The following is a 13,297-nucleotide window of genomic DNA, read 5'->3' on the forward strand; positions in this document are numbered from 1 at the left end:
GATGGGCATCTAGGTTGCTTCCATGTCCTGGCTATTATAAACAGTGCTGCGATGAACATTGGGGTACACGTGTCTCTTTCCCTTCTGGTTTCCTCAGTGTGTATGCCCAGCAGTGGGATTGCTGGATCATAAGGCAGTTCTATTTCCAGTTTTTTAAGGAATCTCCACACTGTTCTCCATAGTGGCTGTACTAGTTTGCATTCCCACCAACAGTGTAAGAGAGTTTAAATTGAGGGCTGAGTGATGGTTAGTTGTTCGCCAGAGTGGGACGAGTTGGAAGGGCCCTGTCACAAGTAAGTCTTCAATCAAGGCTTAACTGCTACAAAGCCTGGTGTCCTGGGGAATTGTAAGCCTCTCCGAGAGTCAGAAACCTAGATTGTGAGAGGGTATATGTGTGTGTGTGTGTGGGGGGGGGTGTCTGTGTGTCTGTGTGTACGTGAGGGGGGATGAGATGGAGATATCAGCAGAGATGAATGCTGTTGGATATCAGAAGAGAGGAAAAGTGAGTAGGGGCCACATCAAAGATGTATGGTACAAAGTTTAGAGTTTAGCCTACAAACACAAAGGAACTGATCATAACCAGTGGTAAGCCAAACCCAGGTAAATTCAAGCCAATGAAAACTTCATGCAAAATAGTTATATATCCAAATGCTTAAGAGATTAGAATAGGTGCTTTGTTTCACTGGCCACATTTTTTTTTTACAGTTAGATAACAAATGTGCAAGCAGTGGTCTAATCCTGTTTCCTTGCATGCTTCTTAAATGACACGACTTGAGGCTTCAGGATGTAAGTTTCCAATGTGTCAGCTTTAACTTGCAGCCTTCTCTTAATGGCCCTTCCATTTACACAATGCAGATTGAGAAACTATCACTTCCTAAAAGCTTTTGAGAATAATTCCACCGGGCTCTTTCCACTCCCTGACTGCCCTTTCTTTATCATGCATTTTTCTTCTTTTTAGTGTGTACCTTGATTATCATCTGGGCAAAAGGAGATTATATCATGAACATTTTATAAGTGCATAGTGCCAGTGCAGAAGAGACTGTTAACAGCTGAATGACTTGAAAGAATATTCCCTTACGCCTAGCACATGCCTGGCACAGAGTGGGGGCCTAATTAGAAGAAAGCACACAGGCTATGGGCGTCAGAGAGAGCAGGTGTTGGCCTTGACTAGGTCACTTGATGATTAGTGGTCCTGAGCAACTCATTTCACTCTGAGGCCCAATTTCTTCATCTGTACAATGGAGTTCATTACATTGTTAAAGGATCTTTTAAAAAAAAATGAAATTATGACTCTCATACAGATATAAAAGGAACATGCTAAAGACTGTCTTTAACAGATAAATGTTAAATTATTTCAAAGGAGAAATAAAAGAAGCACGAATTTATATGATGTAAAAGAATGCTGAAATAGGTTTGCAAACAGAAACTGGCTGTTTCTAATGGGGGGAAAGATGAATAGGTGGAGAAGCCAATTTAATTATATTGAACCAGTATATATTTGTATCCTATAGACGAGAATCATTTGTATTGCTGTCTGTTATCGATAGGGCTTCCCTGGTGGCTCAGTGGTAAAGAATCTACCTGCCAATACAGGAGACGTGGGTTTGATCCCTGAGTTGGGAAGATCCCCTGGAGATGGAAATGACAACCCACACCAGTGTTCTTGCCTGGGAAATCCCATGGACAGAGGAGCCTGGCCGGCTACATTTCATGGGGTCACAAAGAGCCAGACACAACTTAGCAACTAAACAACAACTGTTTTCTATAACCTACGGAGTAGCAGAATGGCTGAAAGGCAATGAAAGCTCCCCTCTAAGAATCAGAATGGGATAACCTGGAAGAGTGTACACTAAACAGTGCACCGCTTTCCACCGAGGCAGCAAATTTTCTCTAGAACACCTAGCTGGCATCCTCTTGTTGCCAGGAGGATTCTGTTTCACGAATGTCGAGCACCTTGTATAGTTTTGAGAATATACCAGTTGCCCAGCAAGTGATCACTGGCTTCATTAGTATTAATGTAGGTTATAAAGAAAATTGCTTCTTGGGTAAGTTGTTGCTCATCCAACCAGAATCTATACTCTTCCATCTCCTTTATCTAATGGCATCCAGTGGAGTGCTGGGCACTGGCTGGGTGCTCAGTAAATTTTTTAATAAGAAATTTATATTAAGGATAACACTCTGATGAGCTGTGAAATAGATTTTTTAAACAATTGAAGATTAACCTTCTGAGTTAGAAGAGACGGCAAGGGAATCTAAATGACTGCTGGCATCATGCTCTCTTTCTGAAAGTCACTGGCCTTTGGTCCTTATTCATGTAAAATGATGGTGGTTGAACACTACTCTGCCCTGAACTCTTCCCACTGGAGACCAGTGTAAGTTGTGTTGAAAATGAGCTTTCTCCTGGTTCTAAGTCCTTGTCCAAACACAGCTCTCACTGTGCCGGCTCTGACATCCAGTTGTATTTTCTTCGGGGAAGCAAAACCAAATTATGACGGCACCATTGTCACTGGAAATTGAATTCTTGTGGGAAGCAGACAAGACAAACACACTCTGCTTCCTGAACTCACTCCCATTTTAAATGATATGGAAGCAAAGAGAGAAGGGGAGCTTGGTAAAAGAGCATATATGTGTGTGTGCACACATGTGTGTGATTAAATCGTAATAACTAAATCAGTCATCCCAAATGTGATATGTTGTTCTTGGCATAAAGCTGAAATAATTTTTTGGTGGTAAAGAGGGACGTAGGGTTGGGAGGGGGATAACAGTTGGGTGTGTCTTGGAACTGTCTCTGGTTTTTGTGGTTTGGACCCAAAAGTGGTTTCATTTGCCTGTTTCTTCTCCTTTTGAAGGTCTCTCATTTTAGAATGGTAACAAGGAACCATTCAGTTTGCACTTAGCAGTGAACTTGACTTTTCAAGAGCTAGAGATTAACAAAAAAGAATACCCTTGTTTTTCATAAGCTGGACAGAGTCTCTGGTTCCTCAGCCCAGCTTGCACCCCTTCAGGCATCCTGCTTGAAATGTGGAGGAATACTGGCCTAGAGACCAAACTTAACTTAATCCTCCTGTAGCTACGAATCACTCCTCCATGCATAGAAAGAGATCTTTTAACTAGACAAAAAACTCATGTGAGGAGAGGAATGGGCCAGGGTGGCGGGAAAGGAATGAAGCCTTTAACTGGAAAGCAAAACTCACTTTAGGAAAAGACAGGGCTAGTCTTTTTTTATCAATAATGTATAGTCTTTTTTATAGATTAGATAACTTTTTAATTTATTTTTCTTGCCACATCACATCACATGTGGGATTTTAGTTCCCCTATCAGGGAAGGAACCTGCACCCTCTGCACTGGAAGATCAGTCTTAAACACTGGACTGTAGAGGAAGTTCCAGGGGTAATCTTTTAATTGAGGGGCTAACTAAATTATTTCATGAGTTTCTAGTTAAAGGCCCATTCTGCCAAAAAAAAAAAATCATGCTTTGCAAGAGAATGTCAGAAAGTCCGCGATTTTGAGCTTCAGTTCTGTGACTCAAGCATTTGTTAAGTTGCAAAGATGGATGTATCCAATTCTCTCTTGAAATCTCAAGGAAAGACATGATCATCTAATTGAAAGATTTTTAACCTTATATGGATTATGGATGCTTTTGAGAACCTGAAGAATCCCACACCTTAGAAGGAGTCTCCCATGCACATTGTGAGTTGCACTTTTCGCCCGTTGCAAAGTACAGAAGCTGACTACTCTGGCTAATTTAAGCACCACAGGGATCTGGTGGAAGGAAATGGAGTGGGAGAGGAAATAGAGCTGTTTTGGGATCCAGGCAGCAGGAACTTCTAGTGGGCACAATTTCTTGTGTATTGCCAGTGGAATGAAGCAGATCAAGTCATTTCCCCCTTGCTGTAAGCACAGTTCCTGGAGAGGAATTCTGTTTGACCTAGATTAGACTCCGGATCCCTCCATGGCTAAAGGATGTAAAGCTTATTGACCAGCAGCACCATCAAGATTGAAATCTATTTGGAGTGAATAGAGAAATAAAGAAATAAAGAAATAAAGAAAAAATCAAGTTCCTGATGTTACCAAGAGAGAAGAATGGGCAAGCTAAAACCACAAATGTCTGCTAAACACATCTACTCAGAGCGGTCTGCATGTCATAGGAATAGGGGAGCTATGAACCTTTGTCATGGACCCCAGCTCTAAAACCTGGGATCTACAAATCCCTGTCTAGGCTACACCTACAACCTTTAGCTGCATGGTCAACACACTGTATTTCCTGAGTGCATGTGTATTGTTGGAGGCAAGAAAACTGAGGGGACCTGATAGAAATAACCAGAATGAATAACAAGAAACAAAAAGCTGAAAACAGTAAAACCAAGTTTTTCTCAGACCAGATCCTAGATTAAGTCATTTCCATGTAAAGATGTAGCTCTTATATCAGTCACAGGCTCTTAACCAGATATCTGGTGTACATGCACAGATCCCAGTGCCATCACAGCAACTAAAGTCCCAGGGACGATGACCAAGAGAGACCTTCTATGAAGAGTGATACCCTGGAGGGAGTGGTGCTACAGAATCAGGCCTTTGGGCTTGACTTCTGATTTCCACGGAGTGAGTACAGCACCAGAGAAAGTTTCTCCCCATCTTAGCAGGGGATGTGGCATGACCTGGATCTGAGGTGGCCTGGGACACAGACCTGAGGACCAGCGAACACACAGAGCATCTCTAACACAGCTTATACATGGCTCTGGACTATGAGGAGAAATGAGCTTCTCTTGGATGACTTCACTATTTAAGAGCTTCGTAACACAGTTCCTAAACAGCTGCGGCAGAAACGCTGTGAGGTCCACTGTGATTTTTGTCCCTTCCCACTTCTCTAGGTGCATCCCAAACTCCTCTCACCCTCATACACTAACCTTCTACATCCACAGGAGGTCACACTGGCCTCCTTTCCAACTCCTCATCCTCCCTAAGACCTCAAGGCTTCATCACATTGTACCCCTGCCAAATATGTTCTCCCACAGTTCTGGCTAACTCCAAATTATTCTTCAGCCTAAGCTTCAAGTTTATTCCTCACAGAAATCTTCACTGATGCAGATTAGATCAGGCCCCCACCCATCAACCTGTACATGGCACTTCACATACTGGTAATTTACTTTGTGCTATTCTGTTATATTCCTGTCTTCCTAACCTGGTAAACTCTGAAAGGACATGGGCCATAATTGCCTTATTCACTTTTATAACCCCAGTGCCAGGAACATGATAGGTGACCATTAATATATGTTGAGTAAACTGTGCAAAATTATACTGAAGAAGAGGATCTATCAAGGACAAATAGTAAAAGGAAATTAGCAAATTTAGAGAATGATATAATACCTGCTAATGAACGTAAAGGAGCAAGCAGATATAAAACATAAGACACAGACAGAACTGTAGCATATCTTCCATTATTTCAACCTCACAAAAGAAGGGAATCAAGGAAGCATATGGAATGTAGCCGAAGAGAGTTAAGGTTTTAGTTAAAGCTAAAAGCTCATGTATCCCATTTGGTTGCCCTGGCAACAGAACCACCGATACCATCTTATGATAATATTATAATATGAAAAAGCAAATACAAATAAATTAAGAACTTATCAGAAATGGAGCAACGGATGGTTCAGTTAGATTCACCTTTGGTGATGATCTAAGGTGAAATCTTGGAAAAGACTCTGTGTTGCAAAGGATGTCATCCTAGAACTTGAGTTATATGTTAAAGGGTTAAACCAGGTCACAGAATTTGATAAATCAGTTTTAAACTCTATATGGGGAAGCACATAAGGCTGTGATCAACTAAGATGGTTTTAAATAACAGACTTGATGCACATGTCAGTTATCTTTTAGCACAATTAAGGTGCAGAACCCACAATGACAAAACCTCAGTGGCAGAACACAATAAGCATTTATTTTGGCTTATAAATTTACAGGTTGGCTGTAGGGTTCTGGTGATTTAAGCCGTGTGTGGCTATTTTGGCTAAGCTCTTTTCTAAGGGCAGCCGGTTTGCTGGCTGGGCACTGGCTGGTCTAGGATGGTCTCCACTTGGGTTGACTTTATCCTGTATCGTGTGCTCTCTTATCTGTCAGCACACTATGTGAGTTTATTCTCACAGTGAGGGCAGAATTCCAAAAGAGGCAGTAGAAGCATACAGGGTCTCTTGAGGTCTAAGTTTAGAACTGGCATACTGTCGCTTACAACGCACTTGATTAGTCAAAGCAAGTAGTAAGACCAGTCCTGATTCAAAGGGTTGGGAACCAGGCTCAACTTCTTGATGCAATGAGCTGCAAAGTTAGATGCTAAGGGCATGGGTGTGCTGTGTGTGTCCTGTACTTAGTTGCTCTGCTGCTACTGCTGCTAAGTTGCTTCAGTCGTGTCTGACTCTGTGTGACCCCAGAGACGGCAACCCACCAGGCTCCCCTGTCCCTGGGATTCTCCAGGCAAGAACACTGGAGTGGGTTGCCATTTCCTTCTCCAATGCATGAAAGGGAAAAGTGAAAGTGAAGTTGCTCAGTTATGTCCAACTCTTCGAGACCCCATGGTCTGCAGCCTACCAGGCTCCTCCGTCCATGGGATTTCCCAGGCAAGAGTACTGGAGTGGGGTGCCATTGCCTTCTCCATTAGTCGCTCAGTCGTGTCCAACTCTTTGCAATCCCAGGAACTGCAATTCGCCAGCCTCCTCTGTCCATGGGGATTCTCCAGGTAAGAATACTGGTGTGGGTTACCATGCCCTCCTCCAGGGGATCTTCCCAACCCAGGGATCAAATCCATGTCTCCTGTATTGCAGGTGGATCTTTACCAACTGAGCCAACAGGGACAACCGCTCAATTCAATTAACCTACCATATCAGAAATCAACTTATTATGAAGCTGTAGTAACTAATTCAATATCATATTGGTATAGAAATAAACAGAATAATTATATGATATTATGATCCAAAATAGATGCCTATGCAAATAAAATATCATGAGAGGAAACACGGAAGATTCTCTATGAGGAAAATTATAGACAATTAAATAAAAGTGCTATGATAATAGATTACCCAATGGGGAGAAATGAATCCTTACTTCATATAAAACACAAAAATCAATTCCAAGTTTATTAAAGAGCTAAATGTAAAAAGTGAAACTTTAAAAATTTTAGAAGAAAATAAAGAGAATATATCTACTTCTTGAATTTTGGGAAAGATTTCTTAAACAAGACACAAAATGTACAAATAATAATGAATATGTAGATAAATTTAATTATTTTATAACTTATATCCAAAGAAAACCGCCAAATATTGAAAAGTCCCAAGTCTTCAGGAAAATATTTGTAAAGAAAAGATTACTACTGTGGCATGGAGAACTAATTAAAAATCTTTCCAAAATCAATGAGGGAAAAATGTCAATAGAAAAAAAATGAATGAAAACTAATATGCAAAGAAGAAGGCAATTCACAGAAGAAGAAACCTGAATGACCAATAAATATATAATGAAACTATTGATCTCCTTAGATTAGCAAATGGACAAATGCAAATAAATTAAAACCATAATGAAATATCATTTCATAACCATTAGCTTGATGAAGATGATGTAAGGTAACAATAAAAAGAGTTCATGAGGAGCCACTGGAACTCTCATACAAATTGAACTCAGAATAACTACATTGAAGAGTAATTTGGCAATAACTAGTAAAATTGGATGTGTACATACCCTATAACCCAACGATTACATATATATATATATATATATATATATATATATATCTCCTATGGGGTTTCCTGGAGAAGGCAATGGCACCCCACTCTGGTACTCTTGCCTGGAAAATCCCATGGACAGAGGAGCCTGGTAGGCTGTAGTCCATGGGGTCGCTAGGAGTCGGACACGACTGAGCGACTTCACTTTCACTTTTCACTTTCACACATTGGAGAAGGAAATGGCAACCCACTCCAGTGTTCTTGCCTGGAGAATCCCAGGGATGGGGGAGCCTGGTTGGCTGCTGTCTCTGGGGTCACACAGAGTCGGACATGACTGAAGTGACTTAGCAGCAGCATGGGCTTTCCCAGGTGGCTCAGTGGTAAAGAATCTGCCTAAGTGGAGGAGATGTGAGTTCAGTCCCTGGGTTGGGAAAATCCCGTGGAGAAGGAGATGGCCACCCACTCTAGCATTCTTGCCATGAAAATTCTATGGCAGAGGAGCCTGGCAGGCTACAGTCCATGGAGTCACAAATAGTCATACATGACTTAGTGACTAAATAACAACAATTTATATATATCCTAGAGAAAAGTTCTCTTATTTTCCTCAACTTATGAATGAGAATATTCATTGCAGGATGATTCATAACAGCAATGTCTAATCCTAAATGTCTATAAATGAAAGTATGCTTACCTACATATTGGTATATTTATACAATGGAATACTATACTACAGTAAAAATAAATGAACTAGAGGTAATATATCAACATGGAAAACTCTCACATAGATTATATTGAACAAAACAAGCAAGTTTCAGAAAAATGTATACACTAGAATAGCAGTTACATAAAGTTTGCTGTTGTTTAGTTGCTAAGAACTAGTAATTATATCTAGGGTGCAAGTGAGGTTATAAACAAGAGAGTATCTTTGGAAAAGAAACACAAGCTTCAACTAAACCCACAATGTTTTATTTCTAAAATTTGAGTGATGTCGCCATGAGTATCTTTTATGTTACTCTCCATATGCTCTTTGTATGTCTGACGTTTAATTGAAAAAGTGAACAGATGTATAAGAGTCTTTCTGTGAAAGAGAAAAAGAGGTGACAAACTAGAAAAAGAGCTTGACTAATGTTAGGACGTTACCGCCTAGGTATCTTCTTGAGAAACCTGTACGCAGGTCAGGAAGCAACAGCTAGAACTGGACGTGGAACAACAGACTGGTTCCAAATAGGAAAAGGAGTACGTCAAGGCTGTATACTGTCACCCTGCTTATTTAACTTCTATGCAGAGTACATCATGAGAAACGCTGGGCTGGAAGAAGCACAAGCTGGAATCAAGATTGCTGGGAGAAATATCAATAACCGCAGATATGCAGATGACACCACCCTTATGGCAGAAAGTGAAGAGGAACTCAAAAGCCTCTTGATGAAAGTGAAAGAGGAGAGTGAAAAAGTTGGCCAAAGCGCAACATTCAGAAAACGAAGATCATGGCATCCGGTCCCATCACTTCATGGGAAATAGATGGGGAAACAGTGGAAACAGTGTCAGACTTTGTTTTTTACGGGCTCCAAAATCACTGCAGATGGTGATTACAGCCATGAAATTAACAGATGCTTACTCCTTGGAAGGAAAGTTATGACCAACCTAGACAGTGTATTAAAAAAGCAGAGACATTACTTTGCCAACAAAGGTCCGTCTAGTCAAGGCTATGGTTTTTCCAGTGGTCATGTATGGATGTGAGAGTTGGACTGTGAAGAAAGCTGAGCACCAAAGAATTGAAGCTTTTGAACTGTGGTGTTGGAGAAGATTCTTGAGAGTCCCTTGGACTGCAAGGAGATCCAACCAGTCCATCCTAAAGGAGATCAGTCCTGGGTGTTCACTGGAAGGACTGATGCTGAAGCTGAAACTCCAGTACTTTGGCCACCTCTTGCAAAGAGTTGACTCACTGGAAAAGACCCTGATGCTGGGAGGGATTGGGGGCAGGAGGAGAAGAGGACGACAGAGGATGAGATGGCTGGATGGCATTACCAACTCGATGGACCTGAGTTTGAGTGAACTCCGGGAGTTGGTGATGGACAGGGAGGCCTGGCGTGCTGAGATTCATGGGGTCACAAAGAGTCGGACACGACTGAGCGACTGAACTGAACTGAACTGATCCTCATCCGTGGGTCTCCTTGCTCTAGTTTCTGTCTCTAGCCCAGAGCATTTGTCCTGCAACATTATAGATCAACAGTAGCAAAAAGATTCCATACTTGAGTAAGTTTGAAAAGTGCTGGGTTAAACAAAGTTCAATAGAGTTCTTTTCTGCAAAACTTGGAGTATTTGAACTGTTTATGGGTGCCTTGAATCTCTGAGCAGGAGATAGAGTAAGCAACCTTTCTCCCCCTTAAATACACTGGGACCATTTCTTCATATGGTGTTGACATGCCAAGAGTTTCCATGAAATGCATTTTGGGATATACACCCCCAAATTTGCATCGTCCTGTTGTTGCCTCTATCCCTAGGTCTCAGTATGCTCACAAATTCCACTTCTTTTTCAATGTCCATGTCTTTGTCATTTCATTTTCACTGCTCCACATAGCTCTCCATGCTTTTGTCCTCCTTTGGTGGAGGCAACATGGCATCATAAAAGGAATATTCAGTTTGAAATCCTGGTCCCAGTACTTTTTAATGGGGAACTCTGTCTGGTTTCTGTGCCTTGGGTTTTACCTCCAAAATGCAGAGGATATCAAATCCTTTACTTCACAGGAGAGTTGTGCGTATTCATACATATAAATGAATGAATTTACTAAATTCATTGAATTTAGTAAAATTCTCTTGAATTTACTGAACATTGACTATGATGTATATGAAGAAGGAAAATAATAGTTTATCTATCTTCAGAGACTAGTTTTGGAGACCATATTAGTTTGCTAGGGTTGCCATAACAGAGACTTAAGGGGCTGAAACAACAGAAACTTATTGTCTCAGTTCTGGAGGGAAGCAGTCGGAGATCAAACTGTCAGCGGGTTGGTTCTCTCTGAAGACTGTGAAGGAGAAATCTGTTCCAAGCCTCCCTCCAAGCCGCTGGTGGTCTGCTAGCAGTCTTTGGCACTCCTTGATTTCTGCAGCATCTCCCTGATCTCTTCTTTCACCTTCACCTGGCTTCTCCCTGTGCAAATGCCCCCAAATTTCTCCTTTTTATAAGGACAGCAGTCCTATTGGATTAGGGACCCACTCTTAATTCAGTATGACTTCATCTTAGTTAATTTTATCAGCAACGACCCTTTTCCCAAATGTGATCACATTCTGAAATATTGGGGGCTAGGAATTCAACATATGAATTTTCAGGAGACACAATTCAACTCCTAACAGAGACTGATAAACATAACACCCATGAAAGTGTTATCTTCTCATAAGGAGTTATAAAATTTAAGAGTCTCTGCTTGTCACAAGTTACCACATTTTAAAGCACCTAGTAACCTACTTCATTGCAGCACACAGCCAGAACTTGACTTGGCACAACCTGGATCCTTTGGGGAATGATGTTAACAGAGCTTGCTCAGGGACTCTTTAAAGTGAAGGTTCTGTTTGGTTCTAAATCCATCCCCAGCTAACAGAGAAAAATCCATTCTGTTAAGAGTTACTAGATACTTGGGGTTTGTGTATAAAAGGAGATCCAGCAGTATGCAGAGAGATTAAATAATTGCTTGGAGGCAGGGACTTGATGAAATTTGGCTAAATTAGTTGGGCTGTTCATGGTTAAACTGAATAGAAGATCCAGCCTTTCTTATGTGCCAGCTTGTGCTATGCTGGCTCACCCCAAAGACATGTGCTTTCCTAACAGACTACTTTTACAACATCATTTGCTCTAGAGACAGATTCAGAATGACATGAAGCCACCTTGAACCTAGCAAAGCTGTCATGCCAAAATGACCTTGCCATTAAGGGGAAGCAGCCTCACGTGGTGCTAAAAAAGCATGAATTCTGAAGCTCAACTGCCTGGGTTTATGTCCTGGGTCTAACTGTGAGATTTGGGGCAAGAAACTTCAGCGACTTTCACCAAATAACAATACTCACCCGAGAGGGTGGCTCTGAGGATTAAAAGCGCAAATCCATGACACAGGACAGTGTCTGGAACGTACGTAGACTGCGTTCAACAGATGTGTGTTGCTGTTACTCTCCGTGTAATGGAAGAGCCTCAAGAAATCACTTTGAGATCAGTTTTCCTTCTTAAATTGTTAAAAGGGAAAATAATAATGTCAACCAACAGGGCCACCTTCATTTTTTGTGTATTAACTTCTTGTTCCTAGGACACTTAGAATGTGAATATAATTTTGTATGGTGCTCTTTTTAATGTAAGCTGTGTCTGTGTTCCTACCCAGTTGTTCTAATTGGCTATATAAGATTCTGTTGAATGAATGCACCAAATTTTACCTAACAGTTCTCTTATGGTTAAATATCTGAAATTTGTGTTTTTGCTACATCAGGTAATGTATGTAACTAATACTACTTTGTACAAACCGGTGAATTTTTTCTCATTAGGGCAAATTAGCCAGGGCAATCTCCCTCCAACCTCTACCTCAGGCTCTTTGCTTCATTTGAACCCTCCTCCATATTGCTCTGAGCTAAATTACCTCCCTCATAATCTCCTCCACCCCCACCTCTCTGTTTCCCAAGCTCTAGTTACAAAAGCCAAATCTCCATCACTATTTCACTATTTCTTATTTTCGCTCTGCAGATCCCCACACTCCCCATTCTGTTCCTTGCTGGGTCATATCACCCTGGATCCACTCATCCCTCCCACCCCTCATCAATCTATTGAGCTCACAATCCTCTTCCAGGGACATTAAATAGGGGGACCCCAAGGTGAGGGCCATTTGTCATATCCTGCTTTTCCCTTCTTATACTGTGAGCATTCTCAGAGTCTAAAAGGGAAACAATATGATTTTTTCCTAAAGCATCCCTCCTCTTATTCTGTTCCTGTCAAACTTCTGTTTACCCTTCAAGGCTCAATTCAGTGCACTAATCCCCAGGCATAGCTCACTGATCCACCCTTACTGTTTCCAGGGCACTTGCTACATATCTCCATATTCTCAACAACCAACAGTGATTGCCTACGGTAGATAAATAAGCCAGTTAGTGGGCAGATCTGTGTACGAGAACTTAGAAACTGCTTAAGTTGCCTGTTTTGACGTGGCTGGATAGGAGTATGATAGTTAGCAGCAGGAACTTTAGAATCAGGTAGACTTCGATTTGAATATTAAGTTTACAACCTCTTTGTAAAATCACTCATCTCTTTACTGATCCCAGCTGCAAAATGAGACTGTTTCTGTCACCAGCTTTCCTGGATTAAATGAGTTAATGGCTGCAAAGCACATAACAGGCACATGGTTTAAATGGCAGCTGGTAAGACTACCCCCACCCCACTGGCCAAAAAGTCAAAATCAAACAGGCCCAAAGTACTGCCCCTCCCCCCACCACTGGATTTTGTCAATGGACCCCAGGCTCTCACCTCAAGTTATAAATGGGAGCAGTATCATTAGGTGGACTGAAGAACCCATGCTTTCAGTGAGTTTCCGGTAGTGATGTTGATGAGTATATTCTGCTCTGGTCTCTCCGTC

Source organism: Bos grunniens, chromosome 5 (assembly GCF_055505025.1).
Source record: "Bos grunniens cultivar Pamir isolate PY7600 chromosome 5, Bosgru_T2T1.0, whole genome shotgun sequence".
NCBI lineage: Eukaryota > Metazoa > Chordata > Mammalia > Artiodactyla > Bovidae > Bos > Bos grunniens.